This window comes from Cynocephalus volans, chromosome 18 (assembly GCF_027409185.1).
Source record: "Cynocephalus volans isolate mCynVol1 chromosome 18, mCynVol1.pri, whole genome shotgun sequence".
In the NCBI taxonomy this organism is placed as follows: domain Eukaryota; kingdom Metazoa; phylum Chordata; class Mammalia; order Dermoptera; family Cynocephalidae; genus Cynocephalus; species Cynocephalus volans.
In genome coordinates this window covers 7,525,148-7,537,694 of record NC_084477.1, presented here as the reverse complement: position 1 = coordinate 7,537,694, position 12,547 = coordinate 7,525,148, and the positions used below count along the sequence as shown (strand labels likewise).

General features: G+C 46.6%; 1 protein-coding gene across 2 annotated transcripts in view; it reads left to right on the top strand.

Annotated features, from left to right (window-relative positions):
* SMYD3 (SET and MYND domain containing 3) overlaps positions 1-12,547 on the top strand; it is a 663,795-nt gene that overhangs the window by 538,993 nt on the left and 112,255 nt on the right. The window lies entirely within an intron of this gene.

Here is a 12,547-nt window from a genome sequence, read left to right as displayed (position 1 = left end):
TGCTTCGCAGTTGTTTGAGTGCCCCCCCCCCTTTACTCTCCATGACAACTTACTTTCAGGTCATCACCGTAGGCTGCCTTACATTGGTCCCTTCCTCTGTCTCTGTCCCTATGGCCACTGCCTTATTCAGGTTCATGTCATCTCTTTCTGGATTGTCACAGCATCTACCTAACTGGTCTTCCTGCCTTCAGTCCCTTCACCTGTCAGCGTATTTTCAGTGCTTATACTTAAGATCCTCCCATGTCTCCATGTGGCCCGCACAGGATCACATTCACCTTCTTATCTGGCCCTGCCTACCTCTTCATCCTCATGTCTAAATCATTCCCTCGTCCCTCTTTCCCCTGTAAACTGTTTAATCCAGCCTTTTGTTCTCAGGTCTGTGGGCTTATTCTGAAGTAGGTCTCCAGGTCTGAGGGAAAGAAAGATGCTCTAAGTGTGGAAAAGCAGCCTCTGAGCAGCAGGTAGCTACAGACCCAGTAGGGCAGCAGAATGCCGTGCACGAGAGGACTGGGAACACCCATGGCTTGGTGTCCTCCCACACCCCTCCGTTTCCTCGTGCTGTTCATCTGTCTGCACTGGCCCTCCTGCTTTTCTGCCCTTGGCTAATATTTCTGTGGCCTTCAATGCTGAGCTCAGGCATCATCTTCCAAGGGACTCTTTCCCTAACTCCTGGTTAGGCAAAGGGCCCTGCCTCTGTGCTCCTGTAGCCCCAGGGCTCATCTCTCTGTTGTCACATGCCTTATGTAGACTGAGGCTCTCAAGGCCGAGGCCACGTCTCAGCCCCGTCTTCATAGTTCCAGTGCCCAGGCCTTGCGTGCATTTGGGAAATGTTGCTATGTATTGAACTAAAGGCAATCTAAAGGGCACAGTGTTACTCGTAGTGCCATGGACTTGGTCACTTTTTGTGTCTGTTGTAAATAATCTAATTTGTACAAAAGCAGAGAACATGAGAGATGTAATTTTAGATTGAGGAAACAGGAAAAAGAAAATGCCCAAACCCTAAGCACTTGCCGCAAATCCTAATGGTGTTGGCACAAAAAGTGACATCATGATCACAGACACGAGAAATGACTGAGGCAGCAGGGGCCAGGCTGGTGGTCCTTGGCCCTGACTGCACATTAGAATCACTTGGGAGGAGTTTATAAAAAGATACAGATATCTGCCTGCCCCCCAGAGATTCTGATATCATTTGCCTGGACGGAACCTGGGCTCTGTATACTTAAAAGTCTCCAGGTGATTCTAAATATATGCCCCCGGCACTAGCCCCTGACAGCAGAGAAGAGAACCACAGCTGGAGGGACAGTAGGTCTGCAGTTTGAAGGAAAGTTGGAGCACTCAGTATTCCTCAAGCACATTCCTGAGATGTATGTACATGTGCATGTGGTGTGTCTGTGGGCGTCTGTGTGTTTGTGCGTGATTGCTAGGGTGAGCCTCCTCCAGTGAATGAAAGCCTCTGCTATATAGAAAAAAGCTTATCCAGATCGATCCAGCTCCCATCAGTGATAAAAAATAAGTTTTCTCATATTAAGCCCTCTGAATGAAGTTCTGTCTACCTCTTGTTCTTGCACAGAGCAAGAGAAATTTTTATGTGTGTTTACTTTCAGAAGAGAAATCCTTGCATATTCTAGTTGATGAGCAGTCACTAATATTAAAATCTCACTTTCAAAGTAATCTAGAGAGTTAAATGGTTAGTGAAACAACGTTAGAAGGCAAACATCTGGGGCTTTATAATTTTTACCCACAAAGACTGTGACCCAAAAAGAAGATGAAATCTTATAGGACGTAACGAGTGCATACATCTTCTGTGGCTGGCATTATAGCATTCCCTGGGGCAAGCAGGAAAATACCAGCAGAAAGAGAAGAAAGGATCATGCCAATTTGAACATCCAAAATATGATAAGGACCTTATCAGATATCAATACACAGTTATATCTATGCCTACAGTGTTTGGGACAGATTAGAGATTTGATGTTGCCAACACAGGTCCTAATGGTAAGTGCCCGTGATTCAGGAGGCTCAGTGAGCAGTTCTTTGGGCGCGGGAGTATTCCGAGTATGTATTTGAATATGTATTTCCAGTTCTCCCCATGATTTCCAGTATGTCCTGATCGAAATCACTTGCCCCTCCTGGTACCTCTTTCCCTTCCTGTGAGGCAGGAATACCTCTGACCATCATCTGGTAATGTTTACGAAGCTCCATCAGACCTTTGTCTGGAAGGCTGTTAACAGTAATGCATGCTTGGTTTATGAGATGGTTACAAGAGAATGGAGGTGGGGGCAGGGTGCCAAACATGGCCAGTGCTTTTATCTTTGACATTACAAAGAGGTTCCCTGGCCACGGGCCAGACTGGAGTTTACTGGAATATAAAATGCAGACATGTGCTTTCTGTTGGTGGGGCGCCCCGGGGAGGCTCGTCGTGCAGGCAGCCAGCACTTCATGGGATGCGGAGGTACCTGGAAGAGCGTCTGAATCCTTGGTGACTTGGTGCAGGATCTCTCATGGGTGCAAGGTGGGGCAGAAAAGAGCTGTACCGTGGAATCTGGTCACCTCCTCTCTCCTGCCAAGCCTTAGAAAGGATGGCCTGTCCACCAGGCCTTCAGCCCGGGAGAGGTGGTGCTCTGCAGTGACCCTCCCCCAGCTTCCAGGAAGAGATCTCTGCATGGGTTAATTCACAGACTACAGAATTGTTTTAAAGTAACTGAGGGGACTCTGGCTTTTTTCCACTGAGAGACAAAATACAATTTGGGGGTGCTTTTTTCTTTTTTTTTTTTAAATAGGGCTGAGATATGAATGTAATTCTTTATCTTAAGCTGTGACATATTCCTTTTGAACTTTTTGCTTGCTTGACACATGGTCTGAGGATTTCAGTGATGCCTCAGAAAGTGTTAGTAAGAACTGGGGAATTTGTGCAACCCAACTCTGAAAAATTAGGGGAAGCTATTAGAAACCACATTAACTGAGGCTGAGGGACAGGTTCTGATGTCAAATTAATTTCCTTTGGTTACTGTATGATTACCTCCTAAAAAAGTATGTCTAGACTTGTGTCCCAGGACTCGTGATCTGAAATTGTTAGTGTGGGCTGGCTGATTAGCTCGGTTGGTTAGAGCACGGCCTTGTAACACCAAGGTCAAGAGTTTGGATCCCTATACCAGCCAGCTGCCAAATAAAAGAAAATAAATATGAAATTGCTGGTGTGGACCCCAGCTACGCTATTCCCTTGGTTTGGGACCACAGATTAAATAATCTGATGTGCTTGCTTTAGCAGATAAGCAAATACCCTGTGTTTGCCTGAGTTTGGAATATTGCCCATTATAATCATTATACACTGAAATGTTAGAGGGAATGTGCAGACTAAATAATCCCGATCAGATTCTTGGGTTGGCAGAGAGAGGTCCTGTGTTGACTTTCTGTGCTCTAGTGGGGTAGTTTATATATGAGAAAACTCAGCTTAAAAATAGAACGGAGGGAAAAGAATTGGAATGAAAGGGGTTGGCAGTTCATTGCACAACCACAAATCCCAAAGCCTCCATCGGAATTTCAGGTCTCTCCTCATGCACAGCAGACACCTTGTACATAGGCGACTAATGGAGTGGAATGATTACTTTCCATCTCCATGGTAACCTTAATCACGTTCTCACCTGGGAGGCTGAGCCAGGAGGCAGCGTTAGCCTCTTGGTCTCACAACTGGCCAGTGGCAAAGCTGGGATTGGGGTCCTGCCTCTTTAGTTCCACATTGGTGGGGCCGCCTGCCACGCATGCCCATATGCCCGCAGCTCAGAACCCAAATCATGCTATCGTTCATTCTATTTTAAATGTCTCTGGAGCAACCACGTCTAGGTTATCCTCACCTTCGCTATCAGGACATTGCCCCTTAAACCTGACTTGAGTCTGTTCTGCTGAAGTTTAAAGCTTTTGCCTCTCTGTTTGCAGAGGAGAGTGAAAGCAGCTGTTGCCAAAGAAGAAAATTCAAAAGACGGAGGTGTGGCAGACGGGAGGAGATACAAGCGCTGTGGTTTTGGTCACCATTAAAATCTGCCTTGAAATTTGGGAGTGTGCTCTATCTTAATGGTGTTGCATTAGAACGATTTTCCTGTAAAAATCTTTGCATTTTTCCCAGAGTCTCAAACCCTCTGCTGTTGACACAACGGGACTGGCAGCTCTCTGCTAGGAGTTGCCGGTACGAGTTTACAGCTGCACAAGCCATCCATTTGGTGGTCTTTCTACAAAAGGGAAAGAATTTGCTTGAATGCTTTTGCAGGCCCAGCCAGTGGCCTTCTGCTTCATATAATCCCCGTTATGTGTTCTCAGAAACGTAGCTTTCCAGTACGGGGAGCAAGAGTGCAAAGAAGCATCTCCTTCCTGACTGCTTTCATGTGACGTTTAACTGTGTTTGTATATCAGCGAGTCATGCTGCCTTTCTACCAAATGCTGCCTGCAAAGGCTGATTTTCAGCACACACCACTGACATGGGTAGGGATGCTGGCTTTTATCTAAGCAAATGAGCTCATTTCTCTTTTATCTAAGCACATGAGCTTATTTCTCTGAGAAGGAGTTTTGTTCACTGGGATGGGACTACCCACCACAGAGGGAGGGAAAGTGTTGAGGTTATAGCTGGAAAAGACCTTTGGTGGTTCTAGAAGTTCTGACTTCACACACTCAAGGCTGTCATTCCTTTCCCAAGAGCTGTGAAGGGGACATTCCCCTTCTTTCTGGGAATTCTGTTTAGCTGGAGACTGAACCTTGAACCTGCAGTTGGTTCAAATATGTGGCCTTGTAGAAATTTGTAGTTGCAGGAGAGCCCTGTTTCTGCTTGAGAAATAAAGTTAAGTAGGCGTTTGCCAAATGCCGACTCCTACAGTGGGATCATAAAGTAACTGCTAGTTAAGTGGGACATTGCTGCTAGTGGCTTGCATTGTCTCATGGGTCCTTCTCCCCGAAACCAGCATTTTTGTTTGGATTAGGCTTAGTGCCTCTAGTTGCCCAAGTGCTCCTTGGCTGGATCCAAGGCAGTGAAGGGACTGGCCGACTGGAGAAGCCTCTCCAAGCCGAGAGGAGAATGTCTATTCTGGGATCAGCCAGCTTGAGGGGTGGGCAAGGGGGAAGGAGCCTGCAACTTTGGGCTCTTGAGCTTGGACTTGGAGTTCAGAACCCTTCTACATCCTGCTTGTGGACATCTGTTACAGGCACTGAGATCTCCCAGTCTTATGAAACAGATGACAAACTAACCTTGGCAAGCCAACTTAATCTGTAGACTGGTAACAGCATCTGGATGAGATCCCTTCATCTGCATCACAGGTTTACTTGCTGCTACAAGATGGTAAAGTGGGCGTCATGGAACCCAGTGGAGAGTGCACCAGGGACTGTGCCTGTGGATGCTGGAGGTGATGTGGCCTGGTTCCTGGTGGATGACAGTTTTCTTGGATGAGAGTTGAGGAAGAGCCTTCCTGGTAAAGGCAGCAGGATGTGCAGAGATGTGAGGCGTGGCACAGTGGGGTCTCGACCACATTGTGACATGCTCCCGCCTCCTGGCCATCAATCAGAGCTGACTCTAGTCAGCCTCCTGTCGGGCCGCCCTCAGGTGGGAGTGGAAGACTCAGGCCCCTGTGACATCGGTGCTTCTAGAGTGTGCGCAGGAAAGGGCCGGCAGGTGCACCTCTGCAGAATTATCACACCTGAAGAAACGTGACTTCAGGGAGGTTCAGTGACTGGCCAAGGTCACACAACTGTGGAGCAGGAATTCCACTCCACGTCTCATGACTCTAAGTCTCGTGTTCTTTTCTCTAGGTTCTCCTAATTATCAGTACATTTGCTCATTAATTGCTAATTAGAACCTACTACAATTTGATCACACTTTGAGTTAAGAGCCTTCCTTCCTTCTCCTCCTTTCCCAGCCCGTGATGCCCATTGACTGGTGGTGGTTGATAAAATAGTGAACAATCTATTTTTAGCTGCTATTTTTCCATTTTATGAAAGAGCCACTTTCCCCCGCAAGTTAAATCTGAACTGCTTTTAGTTGGTTTTGCCAAAGCAGATGGAAATTGGTTCCAGCAGAGATGTTTTCTGTGAACCATACAGGTTTCAAGTAATGCCGTATATTAATCTATTATTCCCAGTATATTATCCGTGAACCCGAGTACCTCAGTCAGAGGCTGCACAGCAAATTAAAGTTGGTTTCTCTCCTGATTTTGAATCTCAGGACTTCTCAGTCTCTCTGCTCCTGAGTGCAGCCACTAGAATTATTGAGTTACTCGAAAAGTTTATAAATGTTCATTAATTTTATTTTCCATCCTATACTCCTCTCTCCAGTCCAATCTAATTAGACTTTGCATGAGGATTGGGTAACAGGAATACTGGAAAGCAGATTGCCTTTCCCCTTTCCTTCTCTTTCTAATGAGAACCATCTGAAGTCAGCCCAGTGTGAGAGTTTCAACATCAAACACTGTGCACTAAGTGGACACATGTGTTCAAGTGTTCCAGATGCAAGGTGGGTCCGGGTGGATGCATCTGCTGTCCACCCTGACAGGGCCAGTGGTCACTTTCCCAAGGTTCTGCTCAGCCAGGCTGGCTGGATTCCAGCCTTACCCTATGGAAGAAACTGTGCTGTCTAGTCCATGGCACTACTGGCACCTGGCAGGTTTACTTCCTACACTGAAGACCAAAGGAAGCATTTGGACAATCGAATGTAATTGTGTTGAGTGACACCCTTTTATGTGGGGATGTGATTATCTCATATCATCTGGTACCTATTGTTGCAGTTGAGGAAATGATCCTGGGGTGTTGACTTAGCAGCTATGCATGCGGAGACGTAGATGGCCTCCCTGACAGCCCAGGGATAGACGAGGCCAGGGACCTATGGACCGAGGGGCCACAAGAGACTGAGGATGATGTTTGAGGTGGAAACCAGGGGAGTTCACTGAGCCCACTGCTCAAATAGCCCTCGGTGCTGTGGTTTGAGCATGAGTCCTGCGCTAGGGTGGGATTTCTTATGCTGGAGGAGGGGGTCACATTTAGGTTCTAAATTATGACCCAAGTCTGGACATGAGTCAAACACCCACAGCTGCACTGGGAACATGTCCTTTCCCAGCATCGTCCTGATGTAGTAATACTGGAAAGGACTCAGGGTGAGAGTGTGATGTGAAATGACCCTTCTGTTTCCTTGGTTGGGATTCTCCTGTTGTTGTTGTAGAATTAAGGTATTTTATTCTTGTAATACTGTAACCCAGGAGTTGTGGAAGATCACTTCTCCTTACTCCTGTGCTCTATCACCAGACCTTTCCCGGGAATGCAGGTGTGATAGGCCATGGGCCCTCAGGGAATCCTGAGACTAGTTGGGGAGATGGTCAAGGAGGCCACTGGTGACAGCTCAGTGCCGAGAGGGATGTGCAGAGTGGCGGTGGTGGCTCAGGAGGGCTGGACTCCCCCAGAGGGTGGCATTAGAGAAGATTTCCTGATGGGGTACATTGGGGGCTGAGTCCTAAAGGGACAAGTAGGAAGAAAGCCAAAGAAGAGAAGAGAAGGGTGACCCGAGGGGAGAGCCGCAATGGCAGTCCGAGTCCTGGCAGAGGCCGCAGGGAGAGGGTTCCAGCTGGAAGAGTAGGCGCGGTGGCAGCAAGAGAGACAAGGAGGGGTGGGCGCAAAGGGGAAGGAACGGGGCAATGACTTGGGAGGAGGCGATCAGGGAGCGGCACAGTTCTCCCTTAAATGACCTGTTCCCATGTTTTTACTGTTTAAAGTGAAGAGGGCTTTTTAAGGACTTTTCTGGAGCTGTGCAAGAGAGCGGTCACCAGAGGTGGAGCCACGTTGCTCTGCGTGACTGTATCTCTGGAATGGTCACCGAGGAGGTGTGCTAGTGGGCATCCCGACCACCTTCTCATTTACAGGTGAGGAAGCTCAGGGCCAGACGAAGGAAGGCTTGTGCAGGGACACACAGCAGTCAGGAGAGGTGCCCTCGGCCCCAGAAAAACATGCGCTTAATTCTCTGATCGTGTCCCAGGAGCGCACACTTTCCTGGGAGTCCTGCTGCTCATAGTCCAAATTATTTTTATTGTTTGTAGAAAACTTAGCAATCATATAGTTGCTGTTTTAGAAATATGTGAGTATAAAATGTTTTCCACCTCCTAAAAATAAATTTGAGGACTCGCCCACTCAAGGCCCTTTGACATAGTAAAGCTAAAATTCAAAAAGGATTTTTTCCCCCTAAATAACTTTGTCCTGAATGATATCAGGTATCTTTGATGTGCTTGGATAGGAAAGAAGGACAGAAGTTTACTAATTTCATACCTCAGAGACTGTGAAAAAGAATATAGTGATTCACGCTTATATTTTCAAATTGAAAAAGGAGAAGATTTAAATTATGTGTCCTTAAGTAGTTTCCCCGTTTAAGTACACATGTCCGTATTATGTACATACGCTACTGAGTTCTCCAGCCTGGTGTGGGGAGAGGGGGAAAGACCCCATTGTAGGCTTAGTGAGGAGAAGCTGCAGCAGGAATGGGGGCCGGGGGCAGGAGTGAGGTGAGTCTGGAACCTGAGAGCGTAGACACGTCACCGGGTCACCGCAGTGGAACGCTCCAGGGGGCTGAGCGTGAGCTGTGAGTGTGCCTTTGTCTAGCTCCAGTATAAAGTGCTCTGGGAGGTGTCCTTTCTGAATGGTTGGAAACAATTTCAAAGCTTGCTTGCTCTTCTGTTAAGTATAAATAAAGGCTTAGGGTCAACCTAAATGAATAGCTAGCTAATCAGATTATGTTCACTGGTAGCAGATTTAGTTATGAATATAATTCCCATATGAAATTGTTTTGCTCCAGGCTGTGGTCTCAACTCTGCTTGATAGAAGAATCCAAGATCTGCTGTGGGTTCCATGTTGGGGGATTCTACTGTCCTTTTTCAAGTGGTAGTTCTAGGAAGACCTCAGGAGCCATGGGTTAAAGGTATTTTGAATCTGTTAACTCAGAGTCATGAGTTTTACCGTTTAAGCAAGATGACGAGGAAAACAAATTCAAATTAAACATGAAGATAGTAGAAAGAGCATGGAATTTGGAGCCAGACAGACCTGCATCTGAATCCTCCTTCTGGCAATTAGGGGTGGAAGGACATTTGGACCAGTGACTTAAGCTTCAGGACTAGCTTGTGCCTAATTTGTAAATTGTGGGTATTGATGGCCTACAAGGACATCGTTAGGAACAATTGAAATACACACACGAGACATCCAGATCATCACCAAGTTAAATGTTCTCTTCTTCCAGATCCATTCTGTAGACATTCAGCTGAGCATTTGTCACACACAAAGCTCTGTGCTAGGTATTTGGGAGAGGCAGGATCAGAGAAGAGTGAGACTTACACCTAGCTCTAAAGAGCTCACAAGTGGGGAAGATGGGACTTGCACACAACCTACACCTACAAGCTCCGGCCAGACTGGCCACCTTGCTGGGACATTCAGGCATGCTTCTGCCTCGGCACTTTGGCACGGGCTGTGTCCCCTCTTCCTAGAAGTCTCATCTCCCACTGCTTCGCCTCCTGCAGATCTTTACTCAAATATCCTATTCTCCGTGAGACCCTCCCTAGCCATTCTGTTTAAAATGAAACTGCCTGATACCAGTATTTCCCATTCCTCTTCCCTGATCGTTTTTCCCTCCGACAAATATTTATTTTGTTTATATACATATATGTGTGTTTCTTTTCCATTGCCCTGTGTTCCTCCTACCCCTTCAGTGTAAACACTATGATTATCTGATTTCTTTATCATTCTATCCCCAGTGCCTAGAACAGTGCCTAGTGGGATCAAATTAATTAATTTCAGGTACAGGGAGGAGCACGTGCAAAAATTCCCAAGGGCCAGAAGAACAGAAGCAATGTGAGGGACTATATTAGTTTTCTACTGCTGCTGTAACAAATGATCTTAAACTTAGTGACTTAAAACAATACTAATTTATTATTTTGTAGTTCTGGAGGCCAGAAGCCTCACACAAGTCCCACTGGGCTAAAATCAAGGTGTTGGCAGGGCCACATTCCTTTCTAAAGGATCCAGGGCAGAGGCATTTCCCTGCCTTTGGCAGCTCGTGTTGGTTGCCCATATTTCTTGGTACATGGCTGCCCCCATCCTCAAAGCCAGCCGTGGCAGGTCAGTCCCTTCTCACATCACACCACTTTTCTACCTTGAGGGATCCCTGTAGTTATTATTAGACCTATTAGAAAGTCCGGGGTGGGCTTCCCTATTTTAAGGTAAACTGATTGGCAACCTTCATGCCATCTGCAACTTAAATCCCCTTTGCCACGAAACCTAACATATTCACAGGTTTTCAGGATCAGGTGTGGACATCTTTGGGGGTCCACTGTCCTGCCTACTGTGGGGACTAAGAAGCAAGATATTTTGCTTAGAGCCCAGGGTTTGAGCTGCCAGGTGTGAAATATAAAATGGGAACACTTAGTCACGAGTGGCCGCAATTGTCACGATTTCACATGTGGGCTTTATCTAGGAGGTGGCCGGAAGTGGCTGAAGGCTTTGGAGCAGGAGAGTGAGGTGATGGGACTAAAGCTTTAGATGAATATGGGCTTAGAGCAGGCATGTGAAGGGACACTGTTTACCTTCTCAAAGGGGTTTGATTCCTGCCCTCCTTTGTATAGAAAGCTAGGTGTGTATTTAGAATTTCCTAAAAGAAATGGGGTACACTTAGGGTGTCTTTTTTAAAACCACCCTATTGTATCGCACACGTGCACAGCACATACACACAGAGACCCATAAAGCCCTGTTACACACACACACACACACACACACACACACACACACAGCGCTCACGTCCCTCACGGGCACACCTGCTGCCTCACCCTGTTGTCGGGATCTCTTTTCTCTGGTTCTCCGTGGCTCTCACTTTTTTTCTGCCCTGACACACCTGAGTGATATGTATCTTTCCACCAGGAACCCAGGCTTACTCCGGCAGTGGTTCTCACAGGGCTAATTCTAGAAACCGCCTTAGTAGGCACGGACGAGTCTCCAGGGAGATGTAGGCCGCATGTGGAAGCCAGCCGTCCCTTCCCTTCACCCCCACCCTGGCCATGACCTGGTACAGCTTCCTAGAGCCGTTCTCTGCCCTGCCACCCATTGAGAGTCTCATGGATATGGAACACCTAGTTTTGAATAGTGTCTGATGGGAGTTTCTTCCCCTTGGACTAGCCTCATTAAAGGATACTGTCCAATAGAACTTTCTGTAATGACATAACTATTCTGTATTTGTGCTGTCCAATGTGGTAGCCACAGCCATGTGTGGCTGTTGAGCTCTTGAGATGTGGCTAGTGCAGCTGAAGGACTGAATTTTTTATTTTATATAATTTGAGTTCATTTAAATTGACATAGCCACATGTGGCCGGTGGCTACTGTATTGGGCAAAGCAGCTTTAAATAACTAGAACTTGCTGAGCATGCGAAACAGACCACAGCGGTGTCTGTGGTAAGCTGAGTGTAGGGACGAGAACACGGCCTTTTCGAATCAAACAGACTTTGGTTTAAATTTTTGGCCCCAACTAGTGACTTTTGGGAAAGTCAGTTCATCTCTCGGAGTCTCAATTTTGTTATCTACAAACTGGGTGTGATCAGTGGTATAGCAGGGAGAAGGTGGTAGGTGGCCCTCTGACCTGGCTGGGAAGAATATTTCACCTCTGAGTTGTTCAGGATTGTGACACGGTGATAAAAGTAAGACCTGCTTTCTGTCGGTTTTATTAGTGTCTCTCAGTTATCTGTAGATGATACACCCTCTCGTTGCCTGACCCAGGGTAGGCTACTCCCCCACCCTGCCATGTTACCCCACTGGTGCGATCTCATGTATGTAAAAGAGCTCTGTGCACATAAGACGACACAATATTAGTGAAGCACCCAGCACTGTGTTGCACGCGTGGTTTTCAGTCGTTCATTCAGTGAGCACCGATTGAGCACCTGCCAGACACTTGCCAGATGCTGGAGATACAACAGCAGACAGGAAGGGTAGGGGACCTGCTTACCCAATAGGAGCACAGACATTTAATAAGTGGTAGCTCACAATTTTATTTTGAGTTGCTTTTTTAAAATGTTGAGGCAGAGAGGTTGGTTGTTTTTAGTTCCTGTGGAAGTTCACGTGGTTCACGTGGGTGTGGTTGTACTTGTCTTCCGTTATCCCAGCTTCATTTTGGTTAAAGCATTATCTGTAGGTCACCTAAACAATAGTTTTCTCACCCCTTCTCTTTAAATGACAGTTTTATTAAGATATAATTCAGATATGCTACAATTCACCCAGTTGTAATTCAGTGGTTTTTAGTCTCTTTACAGAGTTGTGCAACCAGCATCACAGTCACTTTTTAGAACATTTTTATCACCCCCAAAAGAAACCCTTACCCATTAGCAATCCCTCCCCAATTCCCTCCAATCCACCCAGCCTTAGGCAACCACTAATCTACTTTCTGTCTCTATGATCTTGCCTATTCTGGAATTTCATATAAATGGAGTCATACAACATGTGGTCTTCTGTGACTGGCTTCTTCCACTTAGCACAATGTTCTCAAGGCTCATCCATGCTTAGCAGGCAT